This window comes from Temnothorax nylanderi, unplaced genomic scaffold (assembly GCF_030848795.1).
Source record: "Temnothorax nylanderi isolate EJ_2023f unplaced genomic scaffold, tnyl_v1.0 TNYL_tig0275_pilon, whole genome shotgun sequence".
In the NCBI taxonomy this organism is placed as follows: domain Eukaryota; kingdom Metazoa; phylum Arthropoda; class Insecta; order Hymenoptera; family Formicidae; genus Temnothorax; species Temnothorax nylanderi.
Genome location: NW_027249337.1, coordinates 25,544 through 38,600, shown reverse-complemented (window position 1 = coordinate 38,600; position 13,057 = coordinate 25,544). Strand labels below are relative to the sequence as shown.

General features: G+C 40.6%; 1 long non-coding RNA gene across 6 annotated transcripts; it reads right to left on the bottom strand.

Moving 5' to 3' along the window:
• Window positions 1-7,648: 7,648 nt before the first annotated feature.
• LOC139780380 (uncharacterized) lies at window positions 7,649-12,311 on the bottom strand. 6 transcript variants are annotated; one of them, XR_011720221.1, is made up of 4 exons: window positions 11,434-12,292; window positions 10,938-10,952; window positions 9,296-10,744; window positions 7,649-9,157 (listed from the first exon to the last, which is right to left on the bottom strand). It is a non-coding gene; the product is annotated as an uncharacterized lncRNA (long non-coding RNA). The 6 variants fall into 6 exon arrangements; XR_011720219.1 differs by having other exon boundaries at window positions 9,296-10,952; window positions 11,434-12,294; XR_011720218.1 differs by having other exon boundaries at window positions 10,849-12,292.
• Between the last annotated feature and the right edge of the window lie 746 nt (window positions 12,312-13,057).

The window sequence follows — 13,057 nt, the reverse complement described above, 5'->3', positions numbered from 1 at the left end:
GGAAAAATCGAAGGTAAGATAAGGATAGGAGAGGAAATATGGAGGATAATAGGAATCTATGTAAACAACGATATAGACAAAAAATTAGAAGGATTGAAAGAATGGACGGAGGAGGGGGAAAAGGGAGTAAGAACCATAATAGGTGGGGACTTTAATGCGAGAACAGGAGAGGAAGGAGGATGGGAAGAGGAAATCGAGCGAAGAGATGAGGATAGAGGGAGGAGGTCTAAAGACAAGAAGATAAATAAGGAAGGCAGGAAATTACTGGAGTTCATCGAGGAGAGAGGATGGATGATATTAAACGGAGGCACGAAGGGGGATGAGGAGGGAGAGTATACATATACGGGAGGGAGAGGCGAGACGGTCATAGACTACGTAATAGGGGAGGAGGAAGTCAGAGAAAAAGTGGTAAGACTGGAAATAGGAGAAAGGATAGATTCGGACCATCACCCAATAATACTTTGGGTGAGAGGTAGCCCAAAGAGAAAACAAAAGAGGAGAGGAGCAGAAAGAATAAGAAGAAGAGGAATATGGAATGAAGAAGGAAGAACACAATTTAGAGAGAGGCTAGGCGCGATTGGAGGAAATAGAGATCTGCAAGAGGAAATAGAGGAAGGAACAATGAAGATAAGAAAAGTGATTGAAGAAAATGAGGATAAGAGTGAAAAAGGAGCTATTAAGAACAGAAGAGGGTGGTGGGACGAGGAATGTACGGAAGGTAAGAGGGGAGTGAGAAGAGAATTGAGGAAATGGAGAAAAGGAAAAGGTGAGGTAGAAAGATATAGAGAAAGAAAGAAGGAATATAGGGATATGTGTGAAAGGAAGAAGAAAGAGGAGAAAGAAAGGATGATTAGAGAGATCGGAGAAGCGAGAACGGAGGGAGAGGTATGGAAGTTGATAGGCAGAGCGAGGAAGAGAAGAAAAAGAGTGAACGAAGAGATAAAACAGGAAGAATGGAAGGAGTACTTCATGGAACTGATGGGCGGAATGGAGAACAGGGTGGTGAAGGGAGAGGGGGACGGAAATAGACAGGAGGAAGAAGAGATAGAATTAGAAGAGGTAAGAAACGTAATAAAGAAACTGAAGACAGGAAAAGCAATAGGCAATGACGGGATACCAAACGAGGCATGGAAATATGGAGGAGAAGAAATGGTGAATTGGATATGGGAAGTATGCAAACGGGTCTGGAGAGGGGAAGGTTGGCCGGAACAATGGAAGGAAGGTGAGATAATCCCACTAGTTAAGAAAGGAGAAGGGCGAGAGGTGAAGGACTATAGAGGAATAACCATTATGTCATCGATGTACAAAATCTACACGGCGATACTAGCGGAAAGAATAAGAGAGGAAGTAGAAATGAAGAAGCTGATCCCCGATAATCAAGCAGGATTCAGGAAAGGAATGGGAACAATGGATCAAATATTCGCTTTGAACTACCTGGTGAACAGACAAATAGGAAAAGAGAAAGGAAAAATGACTGTATTTTTTGTGGACTTAAAGGCGGCCTTCGACTCAGTGGATAAAAGAGTGTTAATCAAAACAATGAGAGAAAGAGGAGTGAGACAAGGACTGATAGACAGGGTGGAGGAAGTACTGAGGGAAACAAAGAGCAGAGTAGGGAGAGGAAAAGAGAGTGGAGGACAATTCTGGACAGCGAAAGGCTTGAGACAGGGATGCCCACTAAGCCCAATACTATTCAATCTACTAATCGCAGACATAGAGGAATACATAAAGAAGGGTGGATGGGGAGGCGTGAAACTAGGAGGAGAGAAGATATACACGCTAATGTATGCAGATGATATAGCACTGCTAGCGGAGGAGGAGCAGGACATGAGAGCAATGATAAGCAGGCTGGAAGGATATCTAGACAGAAAAGGTTTAACTCTGAGTATAGAGAAATCAAAGATAATGAGGTTCAGAAAGGGAGGAGGAAGGAAGAAGAAGTGCGACTGGAGATGGAAGGGAAAAAAATTAGAGGAGGTTAAAGAATTCAAGTACCTGGGGTACACGCTGAAGGAGAATGGAGGACAGGAGGCGCACATTAGAGAGAGAAGAAGAAAGGCAGCAAGAGTAATGAGGGAGGTGTGGGGGATAGGAAAGAGGATGTGGAAAAAGGACTGCAAAAGAAGAATCTGGCTATATGACACCCTGATATGGACGGTGATGGGATACGGAGCAGAAATATGGGGATGGAAGGAAAGGAGAGAGGTTGAAGGTATTCAAGAGAGATATCTAAGATGGGTACTCGGAGTAAACTGGAGGACGCCGGGATATATGGTCAGAGACGAGCTAGAAAGAGAGAAAATGAGAGCTAGAGCAAGCAAAAGAGCATGGAGGTTTGAAAGAAAACTGGGAGAAGGTAGAGGAGGAGAAATAGCGAGAAAGTGTATGGAAGAAATGAAAGAGAGATGGAAGAGAGGAAGGATAATAGGAAAATGGGAGCATGAGAGAAAAGACTACTTGGAAGGGATCGGAGTAGAAACGGAAGAAGAAGAAGAGCTTGAGGAGGAGGAATTGGAAAAGAAGGAGAAAGAGAAGGATAGACAAGAAAGGATGGAAAAGATCACGAAATCGAAGTACAACAGGTGGTATAAGAATATAAGGAAGGAAGGGATCCCGGACTATTTAAAGAAAGGATGGGAGGAAGCGAGATGGAGCAGGGTGGCAAGATTCAGACTTGGTAATGAAGTGAGGGAGGGACTATACTGGGGTGAAGAGGAGGATAGAAGGTGCAGGATGTGTGGGAGGGAGGAGGAAACATGGGAACACATATGGGAGGAGTGTGCCAGATGGGAGGAGTGGGACGGAGAGGGATGGCAAGACGTGGTGGGTAGACTGCTGGGAGAGAAGGGGGAGGGAGAGAAATGGATGAAAGCAGTAGAGGAAATGAGACAAGAGGAGAGAGGGAGAAGAACGGAAAGTGCAGGGGGAAGAGCCAATAACCTCCCGAAAGAGGACTAAGCAGGACGAGACATCGAAAAGGAATGAAGGGAACCTACGTCGAGGTAGATAAGCAGGGGAACATAAAGGGTAGATAAGCAGGTAGGGGAACAACAAGAGAGGAGGAAGTGAAAAGGAAGATGAGGGAGGTATAAAAGAATGTATTCTATTAGATTGAATGAACGGAGCAGAATGAGCCGATACAATACTCCTTTAACCCGGGAGAAAGAGAAAGTGGTACTAGAGGTGAGAATAGCGGAAATGGCAAGGCGGGTACACAATGCACGCCGCCACAACGGGTAAAATGGATCGGCGGCAAGGTCGAGAGTGCGATGGAAGAGAGTAACAGATCGAGGAAAACAGGCGAGAAGTGCACGTGGCGAGAATAAAGGTGATAAGAAAGCGACAGTAAAAGAAGCAAGGCAGGAACAGCAGAAAGAGTTGACGACGGAGGAGTAAAGGTAAAGAGCGGCAGAAAGAGTTATCTAAGGAATTGAATGAGAGAGACGGGCAGAGGACAGGAGGAGGAGAAAGGTACATATAAGCAGAGGTATTAATCAGACATTTTCTACTATCCACAGATACCGCAGGAAGGAAGTAGAGGAATGATGAGCAGAAAAGTGGCGTTAACAGTCGACAGGGAGGTGATAGAGGCGATAATAGACGAACGACTGAAAGATCTCAAGAGAGAAATAAAGGAGCTGAAGAAGGAGAGGGACGCGATGGATAGAAGGATGAACAGAATGGAACAAGACCAAGGCAAAAGGAAGAGGGACGAGAGCGAAGAGAGAGGGGATAACACATACAAGAGAAAATGGTGTTTCAAAGATAAGGAGGAGAGCGAGGAAGAAAAAAGAAAGAAAAACATTATAATTAGAGTCGAGAAAGTGATATGGGGGGAAGGCGGCACAAACCTGAGCAAAGTGCAGAAGCTGATATCGAAAAGATTGAAGGTGGAGGTGGAATTGAAGGAGATGAGCGTGCTAGGGCAGAGAGGGGAATGGCTCACGATGCTGCTAAAGTTGGGAAACGAGGATGACAAATGGAAAGTGTTAGATGCAAGAAGAAGAGAAGGAAGCAGAATGAGAGTAAAAATGGACGAAGACAAGTCACTGGAGGATAGGATCAAAGAAAGAAAAGAGAGAGAAAAGAGAAAGGAATGGAAGGAGAAGCAAAACAGAAAGTCAAGCAGGTCAGCAGAGGATGAAATTTCAAAAAAGATGGAAGAAAATCTTCTAATGATTTCCGACGAGGAAGAGGAGGGATCGGAGGGAAGGAGCTGGAAGTGGTAGGGAGGGGGATAACAAAATGCAAAAATTGTAAAGGGTTGGGTACGTCCCTATAAAACGCCAAACTAATGTATTGTATGTATTATATGTAATGGGTGACGGAAATTATTGTAAAGGGTTGGGTACGTCCCTACAAAACGCCCTTTTGGACCCCATGTGGGTAATAAAGTACACGTTATCAATCAATATATAGATTAATATATATTATATATATATATATATATATATATATATATGCACAAAGCATGTTTTGGGACATTCCTATTTTATTCGTTTAATTTATGCTATATTACTTTACATAGAACGTGCAATAGCAAACTTTATTTATAGAGCAGAGCACAAAAAAATATTGAAAAATTTTGTGATCATTGTATACTTTGAACCTTTTTGAACAAAAGCATTGATTGGAGACTGCTCTCAAATAATACAATCAGTAGGGGAGACCGGGGCTAAACAGTCTGGTTTTTTTCGGTGCCGATTTTTAACAACAAAATAAATAATTTTAGTTAAATGTGGTATACCACTGTAAAGAGTGAACTTTTAGCTACAAAATTTATTAAGGAAATTTTTATCTACGTCGCTTTGTTTAACCGGTATAGAGCAAAAACGACAACGGTGGAAAAATTGAAATCTCAAAAATGCCGGGGCTAATCGGTCCACCCCCCGGGGCTAATCGGTCACACTGCATTTTCAATACATATACGTACATCTAATCCTGAAAAATGATAGGATACATTTTAATAATTGTTTTTTAAGAGAAAAATATAAAAATTTATTTAAAATTTTTATGCGAAACATTATTAAAAAATAATTGTTTTACCTATTCCATAAAACAATTCAGGCACGTGAATACAGAGGTTAACCAAATCGTAAACTCCCCAACGGCACGTCACATTGTCAACGCGGGCAACCACGGGGAACACGCGTGACGGCGTTCCGGTGCCATAGGATCAGCGCGGACCCTCGAGCAACCTAACCAAGCCGCGTTTCTCGCGGGGGAGCGATAAATAGCGACAGGGGTGTTAGAAAAGCTCGCGGTGGAGCGCGACCATTTTACCGACTCGACGGCGTCCTCGCGCCGATTCCTCGACGCGCCGACGACGACGACGACGACGACGACGGCCACGACTACCACGACGACGACGGCCACGACCACCACGACGATGACGGCCACGACCACCACGACGACAACGGCCACGACCACCACGACGACGACGACGACGATGACCACCACCGACACCACCACCACTACAACGGCGGCGACAATGACGCCGAGACGATGCGGCGAACGCTGGACGATGCGGTCGCACGCGCGACTGTCACTGACACAACGACGATTTACCGCGGCCGGGAGTCGGGACGATCTACCGCGCGCGCGGCATGTCAACTCTCGCGCGGAAATCGCGGGATCTCAGAGCCGTGCCGTGCCTCGCCGTACCTCGCCGACGTGCCGTGAACGCGAGCGATCTCGAAAACGACGGTCCGCCACCAAAACACCCGTTTTGCGACGATACGTGCGTACCATTTCTCTCTTACACAAACTGACGCACGTGCAAGGGAAGACAGAATCACGCTCGAGGGAAACCTAACCTGAAATCACCGTGAGCTGAAGTCGTGCGCCCGGCGCGCCACAATGACGAGATTAGCCCGATTAGCCCCGGGTGCTTGTAAACTGATTAGCCCCAAGCACAAGTTTCAGGTTTGATCGCCCATGAAATATTAGACATCAACGATAATGAAAAAACTACACTGGATTCGTGTTCAGCATGCATTACTCTTTATAATCACGTACCTCGAGATTTGGAGAGCAAATATTATTGCAGATATTACAAAATTTCCACGCGCAGAAAATTTCACTTTCACCTTCCGAAAACACGTTTGCCCTCGTAAAAATCATAACACGGCAGGTAACCTGCCGAAACTCGGTTGGTCACATGGGTACCATAAGCAGCGTTTACAACGTTAATAGCGAGTTCGCACAATATACAGGTTCCGAGATATTTGATTAGACGTATTTACCCCGTAGACTTTTTAGCCCCGGTCTCCCCTATATACATGTCCTTAAATTATACAATTGACATACCTGACGGAAATGTCCTTAAATTAAACATTCTACCCCAAAATCTTAAAACATAATTTCTGTCTCCAAAATAAACGTTTTACCCCAATGTCTCCTAAGTATAGTTTATACAGTTTAAGCACTAATTTCTTTTTTAAATGCATTTTAAGTCTACGTTTTTTTGAAAAAATTATAGAGTGTAAATTATTTTTCCAGGTTTATTAATTTTTAAAATATTATTTTCATAATTAAAATATTATATATAAACATATATACATATATGTATATAAAATATAATTATATAATTATATAATATAATAAATCAGAAAATTATTATTTAAAAAAATGTTCATTATTACTCTTTATTCATTACTGCTTTTTAATCGTCTTCAAAGCATTTATTGCACGTAAACATATTTTTCCCGGACAGACAATTATAACTAATTCTTAATTGTAAACTTTTTCAGGTCTTTATCACAAGATTTAAACAAATCTTCAAAAAATGCATCTAAATAACTCACATACTTTAACATTCTATGAATTACAATTATTTGAAGTAATTCAATACACACATAGTTAATTTCTATTACAAATTGTTAGTCAGTTTTGTAAAAGTAAATAAATTATTAAAAATATTAATTTTTATTCCTGAAAATATTGTAACAGTTATATATATTTTATGTTATATATTTACTGTTATAGATATTTTATAAAAAGACTGAAGAAATATTGTGCTTAATGTTAAATATATTGCTTCAATTATTATAAAAAATTATAATATTTTTCTTTTTTGAATTAACGCGACAATAATATTTTTTAACACTTTTAGGGCCGGTTGTTCCAACTTTTTGGTAAACTAATTATATGATTAAACGAACTTACCTGTAAGTGAAGTTCTATCATAATTGTATGAAGCGCCTCTTCCGAAGAGATCGGTCTTACCCAGTATATACCCAATTCTAATATTATTAGAACCCTAGATATTACGGCAGCACTTTAAATAAATGACCAACGGAACGGGAAGCTAACCCTAGCGGAAAGTTTTAGAACTTTAAAACTGTGGTGCATCGGTACATAGTAGGGGCTACTACCATATGATCTCTTCGGAAGAGGCGCTTCATACAATTATGATAGAACTTCACTTACAGGTAAGTTCGTTTAATCATATAATTGTATTGCGCGCCTCTTCCTCGAGATCATATGGTAGCTGTTTAAAGTTATTACGGCAGATAGATTATGCCTGAGATTCCGTGAAAGGGACAACAAAAATTTATACATTTACAAATTTTAACCGCATTTAGCGTATATCCACTTAACCAAAGGATTTAAACAAAAGGACAATTAAATTCTTAATTTGTATAGCTAAGGATAGATTTAGCGATATATTTATATATATTATAATTATATATAATATATATTTCAATTATTATTATTAATATCTTACGCACCATTTACTGCGCCCGGCTCTAATTGTGTGCGTGTGTTTTTTTTTTTTTTTTTGCCATTTGCAAAGCTTCGCAAAACGTTCTCGACCACCCTGCCGCCTTTCTAACGACGTCTATGATGACGTCACTTCGCTTATCGGCCGAAGTTGAGGCATGGCGGGTGCTATATGCACTGGTCACATCCGTGTCAATTCCACTTACGTTATCAAACAGTTACTACTATTAAGATAGTTTTTCTACCGTTATGTCTTCATATCACCCCAGCGCCATGACCCAATACAACCCTGGGATCCTCAGAATCATATTTTGGCCAGTGGCATGCTAGGATGCAGTTTTCTAACTTCTCTTCATTCTCGCATCTTGTGTGCAATAGACCTTAGACCAGAACTTGAGATTAACCTCCAAGGCGTTTGTAGGTGTACCTATATATATATATATATAATATATATATATAATATATATATATAACATACATGCAACCTGTTCACTAAATAAGTTCTTCTGAGAGGTGGCGAATAAAAGTCGATGATTTCTGGTCGAACTTGAACTCAGATCTTTGGCTCATTAGAGCAGCGCACATCTTTCTGTGCTATGATCACCACCACCTCAGGATTTTATAATAATAAGACTTATCCAAGATTATTATGTACAACTATCAGACATGCCCATAAGATGCTTTACTTCCTTGAAACCTTTTAATCAAGGGCTCCATCCGCGAAGAAAACATGATGTCTGTCGCTTCTACGTCTCTTAGCTCGGACGCTTCTCTGACAGCGTTCCGACAATCAGGATAATCCTCTTCCAGAGAGGATATGACTTCCTGTCAAGGAACCACAGAAAATATTTACTCGGTTCTAAATAAAACGAATTAGAATTCAAGATTATTAAGTACACTGGGCCTCATGCCCGAACCGGCCACTTAGGGGCCACTTCAATATCTCGCGAACCTTCCAATCTCACCTTTTTTTTTTTTTTTTTTAACTCGAAGTATAGTCGCGAACAGGAGAAGTTGCGTAAAAAATGAAATTGTTTCCAGCAATAAGTAAACGCGTTAATAGCTAACGCTTCTCAATCGCTTATCCACGAGATATGACGCAAACATTTGGAATTGGTTCGAGATGCAAATAAATTGATGTTCGGTTTACAAAACCTTTGTACTATCGTCGAAAAGAAATCGTATTTGATAACACGAACTTCGTTTTCGGTTCAAGATGTCTCGACGCTCTTCTTGGATCGCATATACAATGTAAAGATCCAAAGATCCTTCTCTTTGCATCACCCTCAGTCCTCTGAATTTTTGCGAGTTACTTAAGACCAAAAACACTGATAAGAATTCAAGATAGTTGATATGGCATTCCGATATCCGTGAATCTGCTGCGCTTGGTAAGGAACACCTCAGCCTGAGGGTAATGCATCCAAACGTATTTCTAAGGCAAATTTGAAAGGAAAAAACTTTTAATGAAACACCAGTCAAAAAACCTCTTTTAATTCGTGTTTCTCTGCAACACAATCAATTTTTCTTGTTCAGAATACTTCATGTGTATCCAACCAAATTTTAAGGATACACAACATAAACCTAAGGTTCCTATGAGCCTGGCGAAAATCTCGAATGGAATATCGTGTAATTGCCTCGGATTTATAAGCTGTTCACTAATTTTAGGTACTCGTATCCTAATCAAACCAAGAACCATATCTCTGGTCGCCAGCTTATTTTTCTCCTTTTCTCCCTCATTATGAATTATAGTGATTCCAGAGGACTGCATGTTTTTTGTATGTTTCTCAAACATACCGTATATGTCTCATCTAGAAGAAGAAAGCCATCCAATTAATTAATTAACGGATAAGTAGCCCAATTCTCTTAGGTAAGAGATTGGCTTCATAGTTTTTATAGAAGCCGTGTTTTGCACAAAGGCGGGTACTTTAGCTCATAAAGAACACCTTCAACAAAATTCTCAAGTACTTATATTGTCTGAAACAGCAATGTGAATTACTTAATATGCGTCCTTCAAATCAATCGCCGCCAGGAATTATCCTTTAGCCAGAATTTGTTTGACCTTTTTTCTGTCTTTTATTTAAAATGCTCAACATATTAGTAACTTATTTATTAAGCTATAACTTATAAGGCTTTATCAGATTAAGGATCAGATTAACCTGTAAAAAATTTATTAGGTTTGGGAACAAGATAATTCTCGAAATAATTAATTTGAAACTGGCTGATACTTCGGAATGGCCTGCTTCCTCGATAGCTGCACTTACGAATCTGTATCTTTACCTGCTCGGCTATTGCGGTTCTTTCGGATATATGAGTTGTCTCATTGACATTTAGACTGTGCCAGTCTATTGGCAACCTTACTTACAACTAATTTCTTTTCGTAGGCGTTTGTTCCGGCTTCCAACCGGTAATGTGATTTTGAGAGAACAAGTTTTGTTATTGACTGTACATCTGCCTCTGCTCGCTCGCCTTCGATTGACCGTATGGCTTCTGTCGATTTCGGCGAGACGGCCTCGCGAGTTTCTAGAACTCGAGGCCCTTGCAATTCCAGCAATGGCAGCAGTCATTCTGTGCTTCATTGATTGCCGCACAATTTTGGTTTCTCAACCATACGCTCGTCCTCTTATAATAGTGCTATCTAGAACAGACTTAACCTCCAAATTCATATTTAGTGGATTTATTACCGTATAAGTTTTCCGGAGGAATTTTTCAATTTGTATTCTCAAGGCGAATTAGTTGGACCAAGACACCTGAATAACTTTTTCAGCAGGACCTTTCGCTCCTCCAAAGGAAGATCTTTTACAATGACGTCTTCCCGCCTGACTACAAGATCCTTGTAACCCGCTGGTTTTAGGATTCTATCAGGCAAAATGCAATCTCCGAACATATCTACGATCAAACAGGAGAGCGACTCCTCGTATCACGACTCTTATCGTCGTAGTTCTTAAGAAATCCTTGTCGTAAAAAAGACCTTCCAAATAATAACCACGACTACAGCTTTCCTTATTGGCATTATGATCGCCTGTAAGGATATTCGTATTCGAGGAAAAATAGTCTTTCTAATAGTTTCAAGGCGAGTTATGCTCGGATTGTTTTTTAATATATTGGTTGAACCGATATATTTACTATTATATTTTCCGCAATAATTTCTAAAAATCTTAGATAACATCCTCAGTCAATCGTTGTCGATTGCCAGTCTGGTCGAAATTATTTACCTTTCTGATGATATTCTGAAACAAGATGTTATGAGTAAGGGTTATGTATGCAATTGAATTTTATCAATCACACATTCCCAAAGTGAACTGGTTGGACCAAAACACCTGGCTTTGCATATGCGTATTATATGTGCACAATTAAAGTTTCTCAATTTGCCTTCTCAAGTCGAATTGGTTAGACCAAGACTGAATCTCTTTTTTAAAATCGCTACAGTCAGTACAGTCCCGAACAGGCTTGATAGCTGGGAGGACGTTATGCGGCGAGGTTTTGTGCACAATTGAAATTCAATTTGCATTCTCAAGTCGAATTGGTTGGACCAAGACGCCTGAATCTCGCCTATGCACCTTACCCCTTTTTTAAAGTCGCTCCGAACGGGCTTGATGGTTGGGAGGACGTTACGTGGCGAGGTTATGTGCACAATTAAAATTTTTCAATTTGCATTCTCAAGGCGAATTGGTTGGACCAAGACACCTGAATCTCGCCTATGCGTCTTACCTTTTTGAAGTCACTACCGCCCGATGGTTAGGCTATCGTAGGACATTCCGCGATGAGGTTAGGTTATGCACAATTGAAGTTTCTCAATTTGCATTCTCAAGGTGAGTTGTTTGGACCAAAACACCTGAAACCTTCCTTTACGCCCGATGGTTAGGCTATCGTAGGACATTCCGCGATGAGGTTATGCACAATTAAAGTTTCTCAATTTGCATTCTCAAGGTGAGTTGGTTGGACCAAAACACCTGAAACCTTCCTTTACGCATTACTGCGTTGATATATAGTCGATATAGACGACACCTTTATATCTTGCTGCTGCGTCTCGCTCGGTTACTTTCGTCTAACCGTCAGGTGCCTCCTTGGCACCGAGGATGACGACGGTGCGCCACGAGCACGACCGTGATGGTCGTGATGATCGCGACACAGCGGCGACGGCGGCGACGAGAGGGTGCCTCGCGCGCGGTGCTCGCGATTACTCGCAACAACGACGCGCTTCCCTTCACTTCACCTGTTTCCCACGAACCGTGCGGAAACGTCGTGGAAGTGCAGCGTCAACCATTGTCACGACGACGACGGTCTCCGGCTTCGTGTAGCCGTCGTTCGTCGTCACTCGGCACATAACCTCGCACCGTACACATATGTGACATATGTATGTGACACCGTACACATATGAGAACGACGAACGCTACCTCACCGTCGCTATCGTTTCCTTTCTGTACCTCCTCGCCGTCTTCCGAACTCGAGGAACCGTCTCTAACTTTCCTTACTTCTATTTTCTTCGGAATCTCGTAAACACGCGTGTGGCTTAATCGGCACAAAGTAAAAGAATGACCAACGGAACGGGAAGCTAACCCTAGCGGAAAGTTTTAGAACTTTAAAACTGTGGTGCATCGGTACATAGTAGGGGCTACTACCATATGATCTCGAGGAAGAGGCGCGCAATACAACTAATAGTTAAATCATATATATGTCTTTGTTTATCCTTTACATTAGACAAAGATAGATACATGATTTAACTATTAGTTAGATTACCAACAGGTTGGAACAACCGGCCCTTAAAGAAGTAAAAAATTTAGATTTTTTAAAAGAACATTGCATGTAAAATGTTATGGTATCAAAAATGCAAAAATAACTAATTCTTTTTCTTAACACATATCTTGAAGTTGAGCATAACATTTTTACGGACTGCACAGTAGTAATTGTAGAATAATAGATCAAAGTTTTGAGATCATAAAAACAAGAAATTTATAAGAATTAAAATAACAAATTCGGAACGTTGTTTTATAACAGCAATAGAAATAGTAATGTCAGAGGTGTAGGGCCAACGCGTAAGTCAATCCTTGAATTTTGTCCATGAATAAATATGACAAAACCAAACAGGTAAAATAAAAGATAGATATGTGAGTTCAATATCTAGTACGTTTAATAGAACATTACATGTAATATAAATAAATAACTTATAAAAAAAGAGTGCATTAAATAAATAAATAAATGCATAAAAAATAGAAATTAAAGAATTTACTTTTTGTTTTATTAAAAATACGTCATATCATACTATTATATAAAACCCGACTGTTTGTCTGTCCGTCCGTCCGTCCGTCCGTTTGTCCGCAAACTACTCATTCGT